Source organism: Pogoniulus pusillus, chromosome 6 (assembly GCF_015220805.1).
Source record: "Pogoniulus pusillus isolate bPogPus1 chromosome 6, bPogPus1.pri, whole genome shotgun sequence".
NCBI lineage: Eukaryota > Metazoa > Chordata > Aves > Piciformes > Lybiidae > Pogoniulus > Pogoniulus pusillus.
In genome coordinates, this window is record NC_087269.1 from 6,625,981 (window position 1) to 6,639,160 (window position 13,180).

Consider the following 13,180-nt stretch of genomic DNA (forward strand, 5'->3'; position numbering starts at 1 on the left):
AATGAACAGACAAGTGTGCCTGACATTGACAGAAATCCCATTTGGAGAAATTGTTCAGGAATAGTTCATCCATGTAAAAATATGATCCTTGTAAGACTGCCAAGGTCATTGAGGCCTGTGGTGATCTGATGAGTAAATGCTGGTCACGCCTGGAGGCAGCTTTATCTTCTGAACTCAATTCTTCAAAAAATGTAAAACAGTTTTGCAGAAAAGAATGTTTGTCATTAGCCTGTCGGGGCCATTCGCTTCTTGTTTGCTTGGTGCCCTTTTTAACAACTGTATGGCCCTTTATGCCCCCATCAGCTGCCCTAGATACATACAGATGGCAGAAGTGTTGGTATTGGTTTGCATTCTGCTCTTTGGGGGATAGCTCAGCCACCTCACACGATGTGAATGTGCTCATATAAAGCCCATTTTAATGGCAGGTCATCGTCAGTCATCTTGTACCAGTCCCACTGTGGTTGGTATGCCCAGTGGAGTTGTGTAGTCTCTCTCTCTGGAGCTATTCAAGACCCGCCTGGATGCATTCCTCTGTGATCTACTCTCTGGCAGGGGAGGTTGCAGTGAGCAGGGGGTTGATCTCTTCTCCCTAGCATCAGGTGACAGAATGAGAGGAAATGGCCTGAAATTGTGCCAGGGGAGGAACAATTTCTTTGCTTCAAGAGTGGTCAGGCATTGGGGCAAGCTGCCCAGGGAGGTGGTGAAGTCACCATCCCTGGAGGTGTTCAAGAAACCTGTGGACATGGTAGTTTGGATTGTGGCTTAGTGGGCATGGTGGTGTTGGGTTGACAGTTGGACTTGATCATCTTTGAGGTCTTTTCCAACCAAACCGATTCTATGTCTTAGATGATCTTACGAGGTCCCTTTCAGCCCCCTAACATTCTGTGATACTGATGGTTGCTCCCAGTAGGTTGCAGCACTGTGGTCACCCTAATGAGGTATGCCATCCTGATGTCTGAATGGAAACTCATGGTAGTTCAAGAGATTCATATGTTCTTGTAGAAATGGCCCAAACTCTTAATGAGATGAGAACTAGGTTATTAGAAAAACTAATCCTTGCATTGCTGGTCCTCCACCATCCCTGCTGATTTGCCATCTCCCATTGACATATGCGAACCCCCCAAGTATTTGGTGCAACTTTCATGCATCTGCATCTCTCCTATGTGCAGGCAGAGTTCGTACAGGATATGTCAACTTCTGGAAAGCCTTTTGCTACACTTTAGCACAACATCTTGTAGTAATACCTTGATGTTTGAATTTGCACATGATTTAACATCCTTTCAGCATTCCTATTTTCTTTGATCCCCTTGCTTATTAAAAAATGCAAATCTAAATTGTATCTTATTAATGTGCTTCTTTGTGCTGAAGCTGTGGGGGGTTAAAATCCCAGCTTTGGTAAATGTATTTAGATTCTTAATGTGCAAAGTGCAAAGAGAGCCAGACTTTCTGCAGGCCATATTTTCTAATCAACTGTTATGAAAAAGATTTTTATTGTGCTTCTGTTTCTTGCTCTCATGGAATTTACAGAAATAAAAAGAGTAATGACTTCATTGTTATACAAAGAAGATTTTCAAGCACAGATAGAGATCCTCATTAATTTGCTGCCGTTTCTCAAAACCGACAATGAGGAATCTTGGATGAAGACTCGGGAGACAAAAAAAGAAGTGTTTAAAATATATGGAAGCCTTTTAGCTGGTTGATTTGTAGTAAATAGTTGTGGACTTAGGGCCTCAATTTTTTTTATTAGTAAACAGTGGTCACTCGTTTTTCCAGTTAAATATAGTAGCTTTTAGGTACTGAGTACATCCTTTCACTATATATATATAAAAAAAAAGAGATCAAATGCTGTAAAATTACTGATGCATTTAAGGCCATTAAACTGCTCCTTATATTTCCTTTCTGCACAACTTGACCTATCTCATTGCCCTGGTAAAAGCTTTCTCTGTATGTTTAATGGCTTTTTTTCTTAGTGTTACTGCTTAGTTTTTGAATTGCTTCTTACGCATCTGCTTAACTTCATGGGAATTTGAGTGGGTCACTGTGACTTTGGATTCAGCATTGCATAGAAATATTATAGCCAAGTGTAAAGCGTATGTGAGATTGGTTAAAAGAAAGAAAAGCTAGCAGGAGAACATTATGCATCATTTGATGTAGTGCCATATTACTCCTTCATATCTTAGTAGTGTTGTTTCTTGCAGTAGCTGCAATTTTAAAGACATGCAGATCCACAGTAAGTTGTTGATTATAGTAAACTATGCTTCCTTTACTTGCCTCTGCTCTTGCTGCTTCAGAAGCCTGCAGGATCTAACTGTGGAATTGAGATTGTATAGTCTGTCATAATGTGAAGTGGCTACCCTGTTACTGAGTTTGTTTTAAGCTTTTTCAAATTCAGAGGAGCAGGGAAGTCTTCTAAGAAACACTCTAACATAATAGTATCTCTATCCTAGTACTTTAATTTGCCTTGAAAGCTGGGAAGGGATTTTTTAGGCTTTCAGGTAGTGATAGGACTAGGGAGAATGGAACAAAGCTAGCAACGCGTAGATTCAGACTGGATGTTAGGAAGAAGTTCTTCACCATGAGAGTGGTGAGACCCTGGAACAGGCTGCCCAGGGAGGTGGTGGAAGCCTCATCTCTGGAGGTGTTTAAAGCCAGGCTGGATGAGGCTCTGGACAGCCTGATGTAGTGTGAGGTGTCCCTGCCTATGGCAGGAGGATTGAACATAGATGATCTTGGTGGTCCCTTTCAACTTTGACTGACTCTATGAAAAGAAGGAAAGGACAACATGCTTTGTCCAAGAATGAGATCTCCTTTATGTGCAGAGCAGGGCTTTCCATAGTTTTGCAATTGGGGGATCATTTAATGGCAATGACCCTCATCGAAAATCCACAGATTCCATTTGATTTATTGTAGTATTTCCTGATCCCATCTCTTTTCAGCTGTCTACAACTCAGGGGCTGAGTGCTGAGCAGGCTGACACATCTTCCAAGAGCCCTTCAGAAATGGAAACTGATGCTCCTGGCACTGTCCCTTCCCTAGCTTTGTGTGATTTTGTAGATGAATAGAAAATGCTAAGAGAGTGGCTTTGGAGCTCCCCAGGCTCTGACTGACTGACAGCTCTGCGGGGCTAGGGCTTTGGGGCACTGATTAGCTCCTCTAGTTCAGTTACTTTCACTGCTTTCCTGAACAGGGCCTATTGTCTGTAATGCTCCACAAATCATCAGATCTAGTTGAGTGTTACAGATACTCTGGAAAAATCTCAGAGTTTTGCCCAACTTTACTCTGTTTCAGAGTCTGATTTATCAGAATGCTTCTGTTTCTGTGGGCCATTATGGTGATACAGAAGTCTCAGTTGGGATGAGAGTTTGTTTTCCTTCTCCAGAAAAAAACAAACAAACAAATGAAAAAACAAACAAAAATCAACAGCATATGCCTGAAGACTGCCAATAATTTAAGTCTCACTTCTTGTGTGGTGGTGGTTGGAAGGGACCTCAAAGATCATCCAGTTCCAACCCTCTGCCATAGGCAGGGACACCTCCCATTAGAACAGGTCACAGTATCACAGTATCATCAGGGTTGGAAGAGACCTCACAGATCATCAAGTCCAACCCTTTACCACAGAGCTCAAGGCTAGACCATGGCACCAAGTGCCACGTCCAACCTTGCCTTGAAGTGCCCCAGGGACGGTCGCTCAAGGCTTCATCCAGCCTGGCCTTGAACACCTCCAGGGAGGGAGCATCCACAACCTCCCTGGGCAACCTGTGCCAGTGTCTCACCACCCTCACTGCCAAGAACTTCCTCCTAACATCTAGCGTCAATCTCCCCTCTGCCAGTTTAAACCTATTACTCCTCATCCTGTCATTACAAGACCTTGTCAGTGGTCCCTCCCCAGCCCTCCTGTAGGCCCCCTTCAGATACTGGAAAGCTACTCCAAGGTCTCCTCAAAGTCTTCTCTTCTCCAGACTTCAGAGCCCCAACTCTCATAGCCTGTCCCCATAGCAGAGCTGCTGCAGCCCTCTGAGCATCTTTGTGCCCTCCTGGACTTGGTCCAACATTTCCATGTTCTTCTGTGTTGGAGGCTCCAGAACTGTACACAGTACTCCAGGTGGGACCTCATAAGAGCAAAGTAAAGGGAGATAATCCCTTCCCTCTCCCTGTTGGCCATGCTGCTCTTGCTGCAGCCCAGGACACGGTCACAGATCATCTGGTCCAACCACCCAGGTATACCTAGACCAGGTTGCACAGGAACACATCTAGGCGAGTATTGATAGTCAGCAGAGAAAGAGACTCCACAATCTCTCTGGTCAGTCTGTTCTGTTGCTCCATCACCTTTGAAGAGGTGTTCTTAAGTTAAAGTGAAAACTCCTGTGTTGTATTGTGTACCTCTTGCCCCTCATACTGTCACTGGCAACCACTGAGAAGAGCCCAGCCCTATCCTTTGGGCTTCCACTCACTTACAAGATACAAGATTCCTTGCCAATTTTTGCTTCTATAGGCTAAAGAGCCCCAGGCCTCTCAGCCTCTCTTGGTAAGAGAGACCCTCCAAACCCTATTGGACTGCCTCCAGCAGCTTCCTGTCCTTCATGAACTGATGATGATCTTTATGTTTTGGAGATGAAAAGACAGGTTTTCTTTTTTACTTTAAGAACTGCTATCCTCTGCTGATACAGGATCATCTAAAAACTATTTAACATATCTGAGCAAGCAGTTTAGGAAGACAGTTTTAAGATGTTTGACCTGTAATTTATGATAGGTAATCACAGGATGCAGCACCAAAAAAACCTAATTGAAAAAATTAAAGATTTATATTTCCTTTTTAGTTTCAAGTTAATTTTTATCTTTGTTAGAAAGGAGGAAAAGCAGACAAGTAATGTTAGGGTTTTTTTTCTTTTGATGGCCTGAAAATGCTCCAAAAACCCAATGAGATTTGTTTTAGAGTACTTAAACTGAAACTGTCACTATACCATTAGCAATTATCTTCAAGAACTCATGGAAGAAAGAGCAAATCCCAGGGGGCTGGGGAAAGACAAAGAGACTACCTGTCTTATTAAAAAAATTATATATATACACACACATTGTCAATAAAATAAACCTAGGAAAAAGGCCCAGGGAATTGTGATCCAGTTCCCATAGTTCAGGCTTGGAAGGATGATCGAATAGGGTGTTAAAAAAAATTGATTTAAATGCATCCAGGGGATGTAAGGTGATAAGGAGGGTCAGTGTGCATTCATTAAGAACAAATGTCAAAGCAGTCTAACATCCTGTGTGACAGGGTAATTGTCAATTGGTCTGAATTGTAGTCTGTGATGTTTAGGTTAGATCTTAGGGAGAAGAAATCTAACTGTAGGAATAACTGGACACTGTCTGTAGTACCCTGGAGGCCACAGTATCCTCTTCTCCACTGGGAGATGCAGACAGATGCTTTGCAAAGGATGGGCTCAGTTTGCCTTGCCACAGGAGGATGAACTGGATAGCAATTGCAGTTCCTTCCAGCCTGTGAGCTTGTTAAGATTTTGCAGCGCAGTACCCATGGTGAACTGCATGGTAAAATACTTGATAGTGGGACTTTCCTGAAATTATTAATTGGTGTTTGCAGCAGGGAGGCAGAACACTCTTTTTCCCCCTCTGCTATATCCTAGTGAAAGTAATTGAAGGGATTTTCTGATGTGTTTGCACCTCAGTGTTTGCATGCACTGTGAATGTGCAGTGTAGTCCCAGCTACATAACTTCCATCTGCCAGCAGTTTTCCATGTTCGGTTTTCTATCTTCGGCTCACCACATGTAGGCCAGGGTACTGGTGACAGGCCAGGAACATAAACCATATGAGGAGAGACTGAGGGAGCTGGGCTTGTTTAGCCTGGAGAAGAGGAGGCTCAGGGGTGACCTCATTGCTGTCTGCAACTACCTGAAGGGACATTGTAGCCAGGTGGGGGTTGGCCTCTTCTCCCAGGAAACCAGCAACAGAACAAGGGGACACAGTCTCAGGTTGTGCTGGGGAAAGTATAGGCTGGATGTTAGCAGGAAGTTATTGCCAGAGGGAGTGATTTTCCATTGGAATGGGCTGCCCAGGGACTGGTGGAATCACCATCTCTGGAGGTGTCCAAGAAAAGACTGGATGAGGCACTTAGTGCCATGGTCTAGTTGACTGGATAGGGCTGGGTGCTAGGTTGGAGTGGATGATCTTGGAGGTCTCTTCCAACCTGGTTGATTCTATGATTCTATATGATTCTCTTTAAATCAGCAAACTCCTGTGTTCTTTTAGAGCCTGCTGGGTGACAGTGTGATGGCACTTTTGGGTGACAGTGAGTGACTCAAAGAGCTCTGACTATATGGCTCAGGTTAAAAGATCACTTACTGGTTTAATCCATTTTTAACTGGATTAACAAAACAACAACCAAAAAAAGTGACAAAAGGAAAAAAAAAACATCCTATCTTGTGTTTGTACTATGCATTTCATTTTCTCCAGCCCTTGAACAAACCTGTTTCTACTATGCATTGCATTTTCTCCAGCATCTGAACAGAAGCCCTTCAGAATACAAAACCACTGTGTCATGGATTCCTGCACGTAGGAGTTTGCTTTTGCTTGCATTCTACAAGAGCCTAAAACCAGAAGCTTTATCCATTGCCTGCAGCCAAAATATAACCCCAGGTTTTGCTTTCTTTGTCACTGTTACAGTTAGCCCATTCCTCTTATAAAAGGAGTGACTGCACCCCCATTTGGCTTAAAGCAACAGATCTATATCCAGTTAATTTGAGGATAAATATGTGTTTCTGCTATTGATGTTTCTTGATTCACACAAAGTGGTCATATTAATACTGAAACATTATTAATCAATAGGTAGCTCTTTAAAAATACATCACTAGGACTAGCCAATTACCTTTAAGTATATATCAAAGGCGACAGATCAATTTGACTTACACTCATAGTCCATTAGAGAGTTCCAAACATTTTAATTATGATTTAGGTTTTTTTCCTTCTGCAGTGAAAATTCCAAAGCAAATTCAAAATTGGGCCTTTAAACCTACTAAATAAAAACCAATAACAACAAAACAACAACAACAAAACTACACACAATAAACAAAACAAAGCAAACCCAAACAGTTTGGAGAAGAATAGACTTCAAGGAGACCTTATTGTGGCCTTCCAGTATCTGGAGAAGGCCTGCAAGAAAGCTGATGAGGGACTTTTTAGAGTGTCATGTAGTGATAGGACTGGGGAGAGCAGAGCCAAGCTAGAGAAGGGGAAATGTTAGGAGGACGTTCTTTGCCATGAGGGTGGTGAGACACTGGAACAGGTTGCCCAAAGAGATGATAGAAGTCTCATCCCTGGAGGTTTTTAAGTCTGGATGTGGCTCTGGGCTACTTGATCTAGTGGAAAGTGTCCCTGCCCATGGCAGGGGAGTTGGAACTAGATGATCCCTGAGGTTCCTTCCAAGCTTTCCAATTCTGTGTTTCTCTGAACAATAAACCAGAGTGATTCTTCAGCTTTTCAGACTTTTTTTTTTCCTATTAAAAAAGTACAAACATATGCTTTAATTTGTCCTAGTTTCCTGAACAGAAACTAAGTGAACAGTGTGTATCCTCATATGATTTTTAAGGAAGTCTGCTTTGTAAGATCACAAAAGTGAGTTATAAAGATAGAATGAAATGTAGAGCTCTGTTTGGCTTATAACACTAATTATTGACATTCAGTGAAATTGCATTATTTTCTCCATCTGCCAAAGGAAAATCTATTGGCAAACTCTTAGAAACATGCTTTTTATTCAAAGAATATTGGATGTAACTTAGGGAAGTATATGGGATGTATTTTTTTAACACCTTACTGAAACTTTAAATGCCTTTTTAAAACACAGAACTTACTTTGACCTATTTATGGAGTCACTAGTGATGCGTCTGCTTGAGGAAAGGAATATGTTGGTTGAAGCAGAGCACTGCATTGTGTGTTACAATTGGCTGAGAAACTGTATTTCCCTTTGAGATTAGCACACTGTTCTTCATATACACTTCCTTATTTAAGTAAACTATTTCCCCTCTGGCTCACATCCCTCAACAATTACCCAGCCTAAGCAATCTACAGAGAGTAACGTGAGGTGCAGCTGATTGTCATTCAATGCAAGCAAAATGTTTAGGTGAGCATTAGTCACTCTTTTCGACATGTTAGCTTGAAGTGGAAGCAGTCAATTACAGACTAGAGGCTTTATGGCTACATTATTACCATCATACTATTAGGTTTTCGGCAGTAGCATTCTGTTTGATCGATCCGTGCCGAGACATTGATGGATAGTTTTGTTCTTCAAATGTCAAAGATGTGGGACTCTCCTACTTATTTATTTACCCGTGCACTACCATACTGTGGCTGTCTCCCTTTCCTACACCATTCTAGCTTTTAAAAGCTAATCATGATTCATTTTATTTGAAGTTTGGGTGTTGATTTCAGTAGTGGTTTTAATCTTTCTTCTTCATGCTCTTGAATTACAGAGGAAGCGATGCTGTTGTGTTGGATGTGTATCGGGTGTGTGGAAGTTTCACGGTTGTGCAGGGGCCTTGGAAGGTTGTTGCTGATGAGAAATGTGTGGGTGTGGTACTACATGCAGTGTGCAGTGAATTGCAAGATTATCTTCTCAATGCTTCTATGTGTTGTGTTTGTTTGGGGGATTGGGCTCTTAATTCGATGTTTCTCGTATACATCGCTGTAGTTTTAGAGCACCACTAGTTTACAGATGCAGGTCTGGAGTAAGCCCAGGCTTAAATCAGTACTATTTTAAATGAAATATATTTGTTTGTAAGCATATTCAAAAGTAAAACTGCTGCTATTGACACTACTGCTTTTGATGAGGGTAAAGAAACACGTGAATACAAAGAGCAGATAAACATAAGATGCTATTAATCTCTCACCTCTAGCAGGGTGGAGAAGAGTAATTCTTACAAAGGGCAACCAAGGGAGCTGGGGATGGTTAGTTTGAAAAAGAGGAGGATGAGGGGAGACCACGTTGTTGTCTGCAACTCCCTGAAAGGAGGTTGTGGAGACATTGGTGCTGGTCCCTTTTCAGAGGTAAATAGTGACAGAACAAAAGAGAATGCCTTCAAGCTGCAACTGGGTAGGTTTAGACTGGACATTAGGGAAATTCTTTTCCCAGCAAGAGTGGTCAGACATTGTAATGGGCTGCCCCATTACAGGGAGGTGGTTGAGTCACCAACCCTGGATGTATTTAAAAGTCATTTGGATGTGGTGCTTGGGGATGTGCTTTAGGATGCACCTTGTAGCGTAAGGATATTTGTTGATCTGGTGATCCTGAGGGGCTTTTCTAGCCTGAGTGTTTTTGTGATTGTGTGAAACTCCTCATCTGTCTATTTGTGATGGGCACTAAGAACTTCAAACATCTACCAGTATTTTCCAAACACTGATACTGAAACCATTCTTCCAGAAAAATAGATGAGAGAAAAACAGGAAAATGAAACTCAAAACTTTTGCTTGGTCTGGTTAAACACAAGTGTTGCAGGCACCAATTAGCTATACAAAGGCTCTGCACCCGTGGCTTCAGTGACAAGGGGGACATTGAGCTGCTTGAGAAAGTCCAGTGCAGAGCCACAAAGATGATTAAGGGAATGGAACATCTCTCTGCAAGGAGAGACTAAGGGGGCTGTGACTCTTTAGCTTGGAGAAAAGGAGCTTGAGAGGTGACCTCATTAATGTTTATAAATATGTAAAGGGTGAGTGCCAAGAGCATGGAGCCAGGCTCCTCTGGGTGATGCCCAATGACAGGACAAGGGGCAATGAGTGGAAGTAGAGGCATAGGAAGTTTCGTTTAAACATGAGGAGGAATTTTTGCCCTGTGAGGGTGGCAGAACACTGGAACAGTCTGCCCAGGGGGGTTGTGGAGTCTCCCTCTCTAGATACTCAAAACCCACCTGGATGCCTTCCTGTGTGATCTGTTTTAGGTGATCTTTCTCTGGCAGGAGGGTTGGACTGGATGAGCTTTCAAGGTCCCTTCCAGCCCCTGACATTCTGTGATTCTGTGACACAAAGTCAGAGCAACTGTCATAAACCTAGGGCAAGGAGGTTCAAGGTGTTAACCACATTGAACAGCAATCAGTAGGCTGTTACGTACCAGAGGAACCACTCTACTGCTCTACAACTGCACTGCGCTGTACAATTGCTGTCTCTACACCACTGTGCTGGCTGCACCTGCCGTGAAGGGAATGTGATCAATATTGCTTAATACCAGTGAATTAGTATTTCGAAACCATCCCTTTAGGTCAATACTTCACAAGAGTCCCAGCAGGATGTGGGTCGGAATGTCAGTTTGAATCCCTGGCAACAGTAACACTTTTTACCTGATCAGGAGTGCTAATGTTGGGGGGAAAAAAATATTGATTTGGATAAATGTTACAATTTTCATTACAGGAGTGTAATACACTCATAGTTCATCTCTTATCCATGTCCTTCCAGTGCCTTTTGGACACTGTTAACATGTGCTGGGTAGGTACAATTCTCTGCTATAGAACTGGCTGCAGTTCACTAGTGTGTGTGTGTGAAGTGACTCTGAATAAAATAGACTATTTAAATGTAAATAGTGTTGTCATTCTACTGACTGAGGATCACTCCTCATTAATTAGGAGGCCATTCATTTTACTTTAGTGTTTGAACATTGAAATAATTCACTTGAGTGCATTTTTTCAGTAGCTTTTGCTACACTCCTGTGTATGTGTACATTCACACATTTCTATACATGTACACTAAATAAAAGCCAATGCATTCCATATGTGTTTTGGAGTTACAGTTGGAGCCAAAGAGAGTGTAAGCTGCTTCCCAGGTCGTGATAGCACTTAATCAAATGCTTAGTTAATTTAAACGAGTTAAAACACAGCCTGAATTAGGGCATAAAACCTGAATCCAGGGTTTATTGATCCTTCACCCAGAGTTTATTGAAGCAAATGAAAGTCAAAATACTGTTTTCATTGGGCTTCAGACTGAAGCCTAAATAACAGATGGCTGAGGCATGGGGGCAGTGTCTCAAAATAGATGCAAGAGTGCTATGGAGTTAAAAATGGAGTCAGAATAATTTCATTTACTGCTCAGCTTTTTTGTTTTCAGAACTACATTTTTTGCTTCTTTTGGAAAAAAAAAGGTTAGTCATTTGTAGGAGACAAGTAAAGCTAAACCAGACCTCCATCAGGGAAGAGGGACCAGCAGAGATCAGAGGAAAGGCAGAACACTGAAGACAAAACAGAAAGAAGGTTTCTATCTGTTGCTACCTGTCATATGTGGCATAAGTGGAAGTGAAAGGCAGAGTAGACAGTAGGGAACAGCCTAATTATTAATGTGATCTAATTTGTTAAATAGCATAATGATCTCAAATGAAACCCCCAGTTGCACATAGGTGAGGATTAGACGTCATACACAGTTGCCTCACCTTAGTTTTGCACTGTTTTATCTCCAGGACACACAGCAGGACAATGACCATCATAATCACTATTAAATCTCTGAAGTATCATTTAAGTTACTTATTTCCAAAGTGCTAATTTCCCTTGTTCCATTAAGTGCATCTGCCTCAATGCACAAATCTCCTTGTTCATTGGCTTTTGGAGTCTCAGCAGTGAGACTTAAAATGAAGTGAGCAGCAACACAGTGGCTGCAGCTCACATAAGCTTCCTGAAGCTGATCCACAGCAAGTCTTTGAATAGACAAGAGTCACCAGTGTTGTCCTCTTCACATTGTGGTCAACTTATTTGTATTCAACAGGACTGCACTGGGACCAACTGATAGAGAAAAGAAGAGCATCTGCTGGCGGGCTAATGGAATGGCTCATCTTGTTTGGTCGATAGGCCAGATAACTGCCCCAAACAGTTTTCACTAGCAACAGGGAAAGGAAGGGTGATTTGGTGCCCTCCACAGCTGCTGTGACTTTTCTGTTCTCTGACGCTATTGCTCTCTCTGCTGCCATGATGGCAGCTTTTGCTCCACCCCTACTGCTGTCACTAATTGAGCATCTGCCCCGTGTCTGTTACTGCTGCTTTCATTGTGATTTCAGTCTCATTTTTATACGTTATAATGTACTTTCTCATGACCAGAGAGACGTTGGTGCCTACCTGATAGGAGCTGCAGGAGTGCTTTAGAGAAGGTGCAGCTTTCTTCTTGTTATACTGGAGAGAGGATCTTTCCCCACTCTTTCTTTCAGATGTTTCCTGATTTATCCCACCAGCTGCTGTCAGGCTTGATCCATAATCACTTCTCCAGCCCTCTGTCCTCTCTTGATTTTCCTTCTAAAAGAGTAATACCGCAGAATAAGCAGGATAATTTTTCTGCTAAGGTTTTATATACTTTGACTCTTTTTTCAGGTTATAGCCATCAGGAGCAAGCTGCTGTCAGAGATAAGCTAATATATACTCCTGCAGTAGACAGTCACTGCGTGTAAACCATCCCTACCTATGCTGGTATTGCTTGGGGCTGGAGTAAGCTATGCTTCAGCAACTCTTGAATTAACAGGTTTTGTCTGTCTCTAGCAATCTCCTGAGTACAACCTGTACAGTAACTCTTGGTCAGTGGATTTTTTTTTGGATGTATCCTTTTTTTTTTTTTGTTTTCACTTCTGAGAATAAAATAGCTTAAGTTTAGATACCTAGAAAACATGATTTATTAAGAAACATTGGACAGATTGAAGTGGACTACCAAGAGCAGAGTGATGGTAGAATGATAGTCTGCAAGAAGTTAAAAAGCTATCGCTAAGAGGAAAGGTGTAAAGCTACAAAGGAAGTGTATTCCAGGAACATATTGTTGCAGGAAGTGATAATTCAGTTAGATACCAGGAAAAAAAATAGAATAGGATGCATAAGAAATACTGGATAGCTATTTGGAAAGGCTGTGGAGATACTGAAAAATGAGTTAGAGCATAGATTAGGCAGATAATAAAGGTGGGAAGAGAGTAATACCTTTGGAGGTCATTGAGAACCCACTCAAAGCAGGGCCAGTTTCCACCCTGTAGTCCTCCTGTCCAAATTCTTCCTCCAATTTGGCTCCAAAGATTAGTAAGGGAAATTGTATCAAAAGGTTTGCTAAAGTCAATGTCAATTGATTCTCTTCTCTCTCCCTGTTCACTGAAGCATTCATCTCAATGTAGAAGACAGCCAGGTCTGATTGGATCTTGGTAAATCCATGATGAATACTGAGATGGTTTTGGACCTT

The 13,180-nt window shown here is 42.0% G+C and overlaps 1 protein-coding gene across 2 annotated transcripts in view; it reads left to right on the forward strand.

Moving 5' to 3' along the window:
* GFRA1 (GDNF family receptor alpha 1) overlaps positions 1-13,180 on the forward strand; it is a 191,048-nt gene that overhangs the window by 93,695 nt on the left and 84,173 nt on the right. The gene's annotated exons all lie outside the window — the stretch shown is intronic.